Here is a 12,112-nt window from a genome sequence, read left to right as displayed (position 1 = left end):
AAGCAGACCCCGCACCAACTGTGGGCCCTACTCGTGGCTAATCTCACAACCCATGAGATCATGACCTAAGCCAAAACCAAGAGTTGGATGCGACTAGGCCACCCAGGTGCCCCCCCCCCTTAAAAACCTTTTTTAAGGTTTTTAAAATTATTTTTATTTATTTGCGCATGTGAGTCGGGGGCGGGGCAGAGGGAGAGAATCTTCCAGGAGACTCCCCGCTGAGTGCTGAGCCTGACACAGGGCTCGATTTCACGACCCATGAGATCATGACCTGAGACGAAACCAAGAGTTGGTTGCTCAACCGAGTGAGCCATTCAGGCGCCTGCCTTTGGGTTTTCTATGTAGAAAATTATACGGTCTGTGAATAATGATGAAATTGTTCCTTAATAAATCTATCTTTTTAACACATTTATTCACTAATCAGGATCTTTCAGTACACTATTAATGGAATTGGTGTTAGAAGACATCCTTGTCTTTTTCCTGATGTTAAAATGAGTGCTTTTAATTATTTCACCATTTAGTTCTATCAATCTCAATGAGTGAGGTTGGACTGTAATTTTTCTTGTTTGGCTTTCAGAATCCAGAGTTGGGAAGAGTGTTTCCTTTTTTTCTATACTCTGGAATAGTTTATATGAGGTTTAAATTATTGTGCCTTGCTTCCTGTAACATGCATGTAAAATCACCTGATGTTTTCTTTGAGGGAAGTTTTCCGGTTTTTCCTGTCAACTTTTTTTTTTTTTAAGATTTTTATTTATTTGACAGAGAGAGAGGCCGCAAGAGAGGAGCACAAGCAGGGGGAGTGGAAGAGGGAGAAACAAGCTTCCCGCTGAGTAGGGAGCCTGATGCGGGGCTCCATCCCAGGACCTGGGATAATGACCTGAGCCGAAGGCAGATGCTTGACGACTGAGCCATCCAGGCGCCCCAACTTTTTTTTTTTTTTAAAGATTTATTTTTTTATTTATTTGACAGAGAGAAACACATTGAGAGAGGGAACACAAGCAGCGGGAGTGGGAAAGGGAGAAGCAGGCTTCCCGCTGAGCAGGGAGCCCGATGCAGGACTCAATCCCAGGACACTGGAATCATGACCTCAGCCCAAGACAGACACTTAATGACTGAGCCACCCAGGCACCCTGCAACTTTTTTTTTTTTTTAATTTTATTTTTAAGAAGGCTCCATGCCCAGCGTGGAGCCCATCATGGGGCTTGAGCTCACGACCCTGAGTTTGAGACCTGAGCTGAAATCAAGAGTTGGACACCCAACTGACTGAGCAGGCACCCCTTTCTTGTCAACTTTTGATAATTTTCCTGGATATTATCCCTAAATTTTCAGAATTGTTGGTATAGATCTGTTCATTATAGCCTTTTATTTTTATTCTTTTGGAGGAGAGTGCAATGGATTTTTATATCTTAATTCTCTCATACTACTTACTTTTAAACATTTTGTTTTGGAGAATTTTGAACATATATGAAAATAGGTAAGATAGTATAATGATTCCCATCACTCAGCCCTAACAGTCACTAATTCATTGCCACTTATGCTTTATTCACACCCTAGTCATGTCCCTTCTTAATACTATTTTGAAGCAAAATCCAGGCATTATATGATTTTATCTAGAAAAATTTCAGTATGGGGGCTCCTGGGTGGCTCAGTAGGTTGGGCATCTGCCTTTGGCTCAGGTCATGATCCCAGGGTCCTGGGATCAAATCCCATATTGGGCTCCCCCTGCTCATGCTCACTCTTGCTATCTCTCTCTCTCTTTCAAATAAATAAATAAAATCTTTAAAAAAAATTTTAGTATGTTGGGGGATGGGTGGGGGATGGGTGAAATAGGTGAAGAGGATTAAGAGTACACTTATGAGCACTGAGTACTATATAAAATTGAATCACTATATTGTACACCTTAAACTAATATAACACTGTATGTTCAGTATACTGGAATTTAAAAAATTTTTCAGGGACGCCTGGGTGGCTCAGTTGGTTGAGCGTCTGATTTGATCTGGACTTGGTTGTTGATCTCGGGGTTGTGGGTTTAGGCCCCACATTGGCCTCCATACTGGGTATGGAGCCTACTTAAAAGTTAAAAACAAATATTTTTTTTTCAGTATGTAACTCTAAAAAATAAAGGTTTTCTTTTTTTTATTTATTTATATTTAAACATTTTTAAAAAGATTTTATTTATTTGTCAGAGAGAGAGAGCACAAGCAGGGGGAGTGGCAGGCAGAGGGAGAAGCAGGCTTCCCCCCACTGAGCAAGGGGCCGGATGTCGGTCTCAATCACAGGACCCTGGGATCATGACCTGAGCCGAAGGCAGACACTTAACTGACTGAGCCACCCATGCGTCCTGGTTTTCTTTATTTTTTATCACACTACCATTATCACATCAAAAATTTAAAAATGATTTCTTCGTATCCTCAAATATCCTATTAGCATTCAAATTTCTGAATGTCTCAAAAATATCCTCTCTTTTGGATGTGAGGGTGATCTGGCTGTGACAGCTCTCACCCCACCGATTGCCAGGTTTGATTTGACTGATCTGGCTGGCTAGGTGGGTGTCCCCTTCCTCTCTCACCCTCCATGTGTGTCCCTCCTGAGGCTGTGCACTTGGTTGAAGAAGATGACCTTCCCCAATAGAGGAGGACCGTTCTTCCATCAAGGGTATAGGAGTAGCTTGACTCCCCTGCTAGAACTTCAAAACAGGCTCTCAAGGTCCATTTATAGAAGAATGTAGGGTAGTCAAATGTCCAAATGAGGCACCGCATGTAATAGTCTGCCTGTCTGTCTCTTTCTTTTTCTTTCTTTCTTTTCTTTCTTTCTTTCGTTCTTTCTTTCCTTTCTTTCTTTCATCTTCCTTCCTTCCTTCCTTCCTTCCTTCTTTTTAGATTTATTTATTTATTTGAGAGAGAAAGAGATAAAGAGCATGAGCAGTGGAAGGGGTGGTGGGAGAGGGAGAAGCGGGCTCCCCACTGAGCAGGGAGCCCGATGTGGGACTCAATCCCAGGACCCTGGGATCATGACCTGAGCCAAAGGCAGATGCTTAACCAACTGAGCCACCCAGGAGCCCCCATTCTGTCTTTCTTTAAAAAAAAAAAAAAAAAAAAAAATCCTCTCTTTTAAACTTTATAGTGTATGAAGTTGTATCTTCCTTTTCATTTTTATTATTTCTTAATTTCTTCTTATTTAGTTAGTTTTTGGTTTAAAATAGTTTTTTATCACCCAGGATATATGTGTGTATGTGTGTCTTGTGTTTTTGTTTTTGTTTTTATTGAGTAAGCTCTAGGCCCAACGTAGGGCTTGAACTCATGACCCCAACATCAAGAGTCATATGCTCAGGGTGCCTGTGTGGCTCAGTCAGACTAAAGGGTCTGCCTTTGGCTCCAGTCATGATTTCAGAATCCTGGGATCAAGTCCCACGTTTGGCTCCCCGCTCAGTGGGGAGTCTACTTCTCCCTCTACCCTTCCCCCTGCTGGTGATCTCTCTCTCAAATAAGATCTTTTTATTTTATTTTATTTTTATTTATTTATTTATTTGACAGAGAGAGACACAGCGAGAGAGGGAACACAAGCAGGGGGAGTGGGAGAGGGAGAAGCGGCTTCCCGTGGAGCAGGGAGCCCGATGCAGGGCTCAAGGACCCTGGGATCATGACCTGAGCCGAAGGCAGACGCTTAATGACTGAGCCACCCAGGTGCCCCAAATAAGATCTTTTTAAAAAAGGAGTCATATGCTCTACTGACTGAGCCAGCAAGGTGCCCCTCTTTTCTTTTTTTAATAACTATAAATTCAAACTTAGGGAAGCTTTCCTTTGTCTTGAAAAACAAAACAAAATAACAAAGCTTCTGTATCATTTGCTAACCTGATATCACTTATTTATTTATTTATTTATTTTTAGAGACAGGGAGAGTGGGGGGAGGGGCAAAGGAAGAGGGAGAGAGAGAATCCCAAGCAGGCTCCACGCCCAGCGTGGAGCCCCATGTGGGGCTCAATCTCATGACCCTGAGATCATGACCTGAACTGAAATCAAGTCAGAGGCTTAAGCCACCCAGGCGTCCCTTGTTTTTTTGTTTTTTCTAAGATTTATATATTTATTTGAGAGCGAGAGAGAACAAGCAGGGGGAGGGGCAGCGGGAGAGGGAGAGAATTTCAGGCAGACTCCGCACTGAGCTCAGAGCCTGAAGAGCTGGATCCCATGACTCCGACATCATGACCTGAGCTGAAATCAAGAGTTGGATGCCTTACCAACTGAACCTTGCCGGCTGAGCCTCCCAGGTGCCCCTGATTTCATCTTACGAAAGAAGTGGTAGTTATATTGCAAAAGTAAAATTTCTACAATGAATGTTGCAGTTCTATGTCTGGTGACACTAAAAGGAGACAATAGCATTGTTGCCAAAATTATAATCTGTTGGTGGCATTTGTGGGAAAAGAAGGAAGCCCTTGCAAATTTCTAAACAACAGTCAACTGCTAGGAAATTCTAAACTTACAGGCCAAAGAGGGAATGAGGTTGGTAAAATGCCTCAACAGAGTTTGAATAAAATACTGGATTTGAGAGTTACTGGAACTTGGATATGCAAAAATAGGGTGGTAAGTTGGGTCATGCTTACAGTGGTCTCAAGTTCAAGTAAACTGCTGTTATAATACACCACTTCATATGTCTCATACTTTTCAAGGAGCTTTTCTTTCCCTCAGTAGGTGCTGGCAGAAGGTACACTCAGTCATTTTCAATATAGATGCCTAGATCCAAAGCCAAAGCATGAGAAAGGAAGAGAGATGGAATGAAGAGAGTCTGCAAAAAAAAAAAAAAAAAAACAACCCCTTTCTTCCTGGTTTTACTTTTCCTCATGCTCCCAGAAACGGAGTGGAAACTGAAGTGGAACTCCCTGGAGGAATGGTTTCAGGCCTGCTGGACCAGTCAGACATACAGTCTATACTTTGCTTCAAAGCATCAGCTTTTCTAACTTCTGACTGAGAGCTACGATCTCTGCTGCTGTGCATTTCTACATTAAACATATAATCCGCCCATCTTTTTGTGGGGAAGGACTGTCACAGTAAGGACTTCCCCTTGAACTACTCTGTCCTGATTCATGTTGTGCACTCAAAAGAATCTCTTCCATGTCTCCAGTGTAGATAGAGGGTGAGGAAGATACATGAGCCAGCCCCCCATTTTCCTCATTGCCATTATCATTGCCATTGCTGCTGTTCATGGTAGCTCCACCCAGGAATCTTCCTCACCTACCAACAAGGGAACAATTAAAATACAGGGAATATAATTCATTCCCTTCTCAATTTTCAGTTTTATTATGATACAGTACATCAAAGTTTTTTGGTTATTATAATTTGTTACAGAGAAAGTAGTTCATTTATTCAACTGAAATGTGTTGTAAAGAAAAGAGCAATAATAGGAAAAACTAGTTCGTTGATATTTAAATTTTTAAATGTGTTTTTAATCTCTAAATTTGAATGCCCAGTTTGTATTTCACATTGTTAGGTCTAAGCACTCTGTTTTTCGTGTGTTTAAAACCAAGAGATTGCTTTTTTGACTAATTGGTGAAAATGTATCCTCTGATACAAAGCATCAGCATGAATCATCTTTAAGGTACTTTGTGTTAAACATTACATTGACAGGTCTTAATACCATTATGGTCATTCTTCTAGAGGAGAATGATTTGGCTACATGATGTTGCATGTCTGTTATATAAAGTCTATAGTATGATTTCCATGGATAATGTGTTTGTCTTCAGCCACTTGAACACAACATCAGGGTAAAACAAACTGCCTAGCTGTCAAAGTGGAACTAATTTTGAAAACCTACAGGAAAGGAGGAAATGATGGCAGCTATAATCTGTTGGATGAAGGGTTTGGGCATATAGATTTGCAGAGAGGAAAATAATATTTTGTTCTCTAAATTATAAAAAGAAATGGCTGGAATAAGTGCCTTTTGGATTTTGGCAGATAGTTTTGTTTTTTCTGTGATTTATGTTTTGTGATCATTTTTGTCTTATTATATTTGAGATGATTTTTTCATTGTACTGGTATTGAGACCAGCACTTTATTGAGGCTTCTAAGTAACATGACTGGTGTGGATTTTTTTTAATAGACTGTAGAGCAGTTTTAGGTTCACAGAAATACTGAGGGAAGGTACAGAGATTTCTCATATACTGAGCCTTCCCTATTATCAACATCTCCCATCAGAGTGGTACATTTGTTACAACTGATGAACCTCTATGGACATATCATTGTCAGCCTAAGACCATAGTTTACATTACAGTTTACTGTTGGTGTATATTCTGCAATTTGGACAAACTTATGATGACATATATCCACCACTATAGTATTATACAGAGTAGTTTCACTTTTCTAAAAATCCTGTGTTCCACTTGTTTGACCCTCCCTCCTGCCTCACCTCTGGCAGCCACTCATCTTTTTACTGTCTCCATAGTTTTTCCTTTTCCAGAATGTCATGTAATCAGGACCATGTGATATATAGCTTTTTCAGATTGGCTTCTTTCACTTAGTAATATGCATTTAAATTTCCTCTATGTCTTTTTATGGCTTGATAGTTCATCTCTTTTTAGCACTGAATTTTTAGCACTCCTTTGTCTGGATGTACCACCGTTTATTTACCCATTTACCTAGTGAAGAAGATCTCAGTTGCTTCCAAGTTTTGACAATTAGGAATAAAGCTGATACAATCATCCATGTGCAGGTTTTTGTGTGGACATGAGCTTTAAACTTCTTTGTGTAAAAACAAAGGAGTGCAGTCTGGTAAGAGTATGTTTAGTTTTGTAAGAAACTGCCAAGCTGTCCTCCAAAGTGGCTGTACCATTTTGCATCCTCACTGGCAATGAATGAGAGTTCCTTTTGCTCCATAGACTCACCAGCATTTGGTGGTGTTGGTGTTAGACTTTGGCTATTTTACTAGATGTGTAGTGGTATCTCGTTTTAATTTGCATTTCCCTGATGACATATGATGTGGAACATCTTTTCGTATGCTAATTTGCCATCTGTACATCTTCTTTGGTGAGGTACCTGTTAAGGTGTTTGGCCCATTTTAAAAATCAGATTGATTGCTTTCTTAAATTTAAGAGTTCTTTGTATATTTTGGATAATAATCCTTTATTAGATGTGTCTTTTGAAATTGTTTTCTCCCGGTCTGTGGCTTGTCTTTGCATTCTTTCAATATTGTCATAGACATTTTCAATCTTTTTGTTTTTTAAGATTTTATTTATTTGACAGAGAGAGACACAGCGAGAGAGGGAACACAAGCAGTGGAGAGTGGGAGAGGGAGAAGCAGGTTCCCCACTGAGCAGGGAGCCTGATGTGGGGCTCGATCCCAGGACTCTGGGATCATGACCTGAGCTGAAGGCAGATGCTTAATGACTGGGCCACCCAGGTGCCCCGGATTATAATTTTTTATTTTTGTTTATGTGGCATTAGAATTACAAGATAGGGCTTTTGTTTTTTTTCTCTTTTTACTTTATTTTTTAACCCTGCCAGAGAGTGGCAAGTTAATAAAGATTGGAAATCACAGGATTAATTTGTGGCCTCCAGCTCTGCCAAATATTAGCCTTGTGTTTTGGGGGAAATTCATTTAACTTCTCTGAGCCTCAGTTTTATCAATTACAAAATGGGGAGAATAGCTCTCTATCTCACAGAAATAATGATATAAAAGTGTTTTGTGAAAATGCTACATTTTTACAAATGTCAGGTTTTCAGATATGTCTTTAAGAGTGTGTATTTTTTCCCTCTCCCTGAGTCTGAAGATTCCTTTGCGTTTTGATTCTGACTTTTCATTGCCCTGCAGCGCACTTAGGGCACAGACTAGTTGGCATATTATGATTCTCCCTGACTCACCCTCGTTCCCTCCCTCCTCTTTCTCACTGTCTTTCATTTCCTGGGATTGTGTTGCTACGTTAGAAGTAAGTCTGTCTCCTGAAAAGGGCAATACAAGTCCACCGTGGTAAGGCTTCTCTTTTATTTTCTATGTCATATACTAAACTATATACTTACTATGAAAGATTTAGTTTTAAATTATATAAAAGCTTATTGGTGAAAATGTCATCTGATGTCTACTATAATATTTAATATATTTTTTTAAAGATTTTATTTATTTATTTGACAGAGAGAGACACAGCGAGAGAGGGAACACAAGGAGGGGGAGTGGGGGAGGGAGAAGCAGGCTTCCCACCGAGCAGGGAGCCCGATGCAGGGCTCGATCTCAGGACCCTGGGATCAGGAGCTGACCTGAAGGCAGACGCTTAACGTCTGAGCCACCCAGGCGCCCCAATATTTAATATTTAAGTAGTTTGAATAAAATTAATTTTTGCCTTTTTTCTCTTTGACTTAAAGCTTCTCATTTCCATTTTAAGAATAGAAAGCCACAAAAAGTGTTTTTGTTTGTAATCAAGAATATTTGAAGACTATCTTTTGGGAACTTTTAGGTAAGAGCAGAGTTTTTATACTCCGGGAGATGACACATAGTTTGTGATCTAAAAATTACTAAGTGGGTTTTGGGACTGAAATAATTTTAGTGTAATGAGGGTAAGTACTGTTTCATAAAGTCCATGTGTTTTATATGCAGGTGTGAGTATTCACTGCACTGTGTTCCAAAATACATTTTTTTGTAGGTCTTGGTCATCATAATAGATGGAAAATTATTTCTCTGGAATATCTTTCCCACTTTGCATTTTCTCATTTTAGGTTAATAGTGATCTCAGAGACATATGGTATCCTGCTTGACTGAATGTAGAAGAGTAATTATCTATTTCTATTTTTTAAGGGGAATACTTGAGAGATAGATATTGTATAAAGGCCAAGAAGTAACCGTAACAGTTTGTTGGTACATCTTAGGGCAGATGAGTCCCTAGATGAGTTTACCAGGGAATATGTCTTTGAAGTTCTGCCAAAGCATCTTCAGATGGAAAAGTTAAGTCTGTAAGGAGCTCAGTTTGTCAGCAGCTATGACCCTGAAGGTAAAATAGTGCTTGAAGTGGCAGAATAATTTGTAACTGATGTGAACCCAAAAAAAGGAAGCAAAATGCAGTCGATACAGGCAGAATAAATTGGCCACTGCACATTTTTGAAGTGGTTCTTTTAATGATCTGCAAGCTGTTTTTATTTTGTTCCTACCACCAAAACCAAAGTTACATTTATATTTTCTTACATTTATTTAAAGATACTCCCTTTATCTCCATATTTCAGTTTCTTTTCTCCCTTTTTATTGGAAAGGTTTCATGCACATATCTTCGTGTACTTGCTTGAAGAAAACAAGAATAACCTTTTCTATTTACTCCTTGCGGTAAACTCAGGGGAAAACATCTGTATGGTAATCAGGGGACTTCAGCCCAAGAGTTAATGTCATGTAGTTGATAAAAAGTATGGTCTCTGGAGGTAAACTGCTGAGCTTAAATCCAGTTCAGTGACTTTGAACAGTTATCCTCTTCAGTTGATTCAGTTTCCTGGTCTGTAAAATGGAAATAATAATAAGGCTTACTCTATAGCCTTGTGAGGTTTAAATAGGTTAATATCAGTAAAATCTTCAAAAGGGCACATGGTAGAAGTGCGTGGGGGTTACTGCATGTTACTGACAAGCTGTTCTCATAGCAGGCTCAGAGACCTTGGGGCAAGTTCATCTCTCTGGGCTTTCTCTGGTTTAGTTTTTGTTTTTGTTTTCAAAGAAAGATACAGTTCTCTGGTTCTTTGTGCATATTTAAACTCTGATAGTTGGTCCAAATTAGTTTTGTGTTTTTGAGTCCTGGAAGTTACTCCTTTGTGTTTTTTATATTAGTGGGACTAAAAAAATATTTCCAACAACATAAATATCTTGTGCTAAAAATGATTTTAGATTGTTAGACTGGCTCTAATACTACTTGTAGATTTTATTCCCCCTAATCTGCTAAAAAAAAAATTTTTTTTTTAAGATTTTATTTATCCATTTTACAGAGAGCACAAGCAGGGGGAGCGGCCGGCAGAGGGAGAGGGAGAAGCAGGCCTCTCACTAAGGAAGGAGCCCGAGGCAGGGCTCGATCCCAGGACCCTGGGATCATGACCCAAACCGAAGGCAGACACCTAACCAACTGAGCCACCCACGCACCCCTAATGTACTAAATTTTACCCAAAGTATTATCCAAAAAAGCTCTTTATCTTTTAGTGAAAGCCTACTCTTAACAGTAATTGTTAAGAGAGAGGCCTCTATTTTTATATTTTTGCTTTATATGAATTGGTCCCAGGAGTAAAAGTCTCAGTGGTCATCTATTTCTTTAATGCTTCTTACATAAGAGCACGAAATTTTTGGTGCATCTTTATCAAAATATCACGTTCCAAGTAAGAAATAAATTGTAAGGCAGGGAAGGCCATGAAAGCAAGGAAAAAAGCAATTAAATCTGAATTGACTTCTGAGCCATATTTTATTCCAAGGTTGTAATTTGACAGACTTCTTGAGCAAGGGAACAAAGAGTGTTTGTTCTTAACTCTTGTTAGCTTTAAGCTGTTAAAAATAAGGCAAAATGTCATTTTATACTGTATTCTATTTCAGTTTGTTAACTTTTCCCTTATTTCTTCACGATCGAATTTTTGAAATTTCCATTTCATTTGTTTTGGCTGACAGCCCTAAAGAATAAGCAGCAAAGGTTTCCTTTCTGGGGATTGAAATTTTTGCCTTTTGTTTTATGGTCCTTTTGTTTTTGTTTTTGCTTTTTGCTTTTTTAATCAGTTCTTGCTATGAGAGTTTCTGTTTTTAGAAGTGCAGTAAGTAACTTGTTAAGAATTCTTATCAGTGAGCACTTAAGACTGCTCTGACCCTTGGATAACCTTCTGTTTGAAGAGTTCTAATTGTAAAGCGGCTCTGTGAATCCAGCTGTACTGTACGTCTCTTGAAGTGGCATGGAGTGTGAACAGAGTGAGAGCAGATGTGATTCTAAGACTAAGAATAAACAATGTGAGAAGTTACATTCTTTATCTCTTAATGACTCAGTTGGGAGGTGAAGGTGGTTAGGAGCACTTTTTGAGTTTTTTAGATGAAACTTGGACAATGTTCATGGAAGGCTAACAAGAACACTGTTTTAAGTTACTCGTAGTGGAGTAACTGACGTTCTTTGACTGTTTTGCCTAACTCTGACATGCAGTTTCTTTGAGAAAATAGGGTAGTCTTACTTGCTTCTTGGGGGTCATAGACTGTGATTGGTTCATTCAGTGGTATAATTCTCTTAACACTCTTTTCCAGCTTCTTCCTCTTCATTTAACAAAAAGAACCCAGTTTTTTTCAGTAATGAAGAAAAAAATTAATCTTAAGCCTCATTACCCTTCTTTTTTAGCTACTTTGCAAGGTTTGAAGATAGAGGATTATAAAGTTGCTGAGCCATATTTAGTTTCTCATTTGGAGATTTTGAGAAAGCAAATAAATGAAACAAGTGTACTAAAGTCAAGTCAGTAAGGGACAATTATGTACTTCATGCTACCTTAAACTATCACTACTCTTCTTCACTACTTTTCCCTCCTTGTAAAATTATTCTTTATATGAACCTTTATTTCTGTTTTCACAATGAAGCTCCTTGAAGAGATGATTTAATAAGCAGATAAACTTTTGAGTCTATAAATGACATGGCAAAGAGAAATCCCTTTGTAACAAGGTGTTAGAGGATTTGCATGACTAATTAGAACTGTGTTCTGGTAAAGAGCTAGGTAAATACAACTTCACAGGAAAATTGAGTTTAACTCTTGATCTGGCCTTGGTGACTGGGTCTTCCTTACTCTTGGACCTCCAGGTATACTCTTTCAAAAAGGTTACAGAAATGGTTCCCTGGGTAGCTATTTTCATTCATGTTGCCTACTATCATTATCTGTTATTGGTGGTTCATCAAGAATCAGCAAACTCAGAATATCCTTATAGTCACTCAGTAGTCTTAATCATCTTACGTCTGCCTTTTCATTGTGCTAGAGTATGTTTGGGCTTTGGGTAGGATATTGAGGAAGCCAAATTGATAGCAGCCATTATACCCATTTTTTTGTTTAGCAAGATATAATACCTGGGTCCCACCTTCAGAGATTCTAATTTGATTGTTATGGGTTGTAACTTTAGCATAGGAAGTCTTAAAACTTTCACAGGTATGTCTAATTAGGCA

The 12,112-nt window shown here is 38.9% G+C and overlaps 1 protein-coding gene and 1 pseudogene across 2 annotated transcripts in view; one reads left to right on the top strand and one right to left on the bottom strand.

Annotated features, from left to right (window-relative positions):
* The window catches only part of BCL2L13 (BCL2 like 13), a 90,922-nt gene that overhangs the window by 64,156 nt on the left and 14,654 nt on the right, over positions 1–12,112 (top strand). The gene's annotated exons all lie outside the window — the stretch shown is intronic.
* On the bottom strand, positions 4,679–5,205 carry LOC114222485 (BCL2/adenovirus E1B 19 kDa protein-interacting protein 3-like pseudogene; annotated as a pseudogene).

Source organism: Eumetopias jubatus, unplaced genomic scaffold, assembly GCF_037043125.1.
Source record: "Eumetopias jubatus isolate StellerSeaLion01/CBP00866 unplaced genomic scaffold, mEumJub1_p1.0 scaffold_8, whole genome shotgun sequence".
NCBI classification, from domain to species: Eukaryota; Metazoa; Chordata; class Mammalia; order Carnivora; family Otariidae; genus Eumetopias; species Eumetopias jubatus.
The sequence above is the reverse complement of the archived record's forward strand: the minus strand, read 5'-3'. Positions and strand labels throughout refer to the sequence as shown.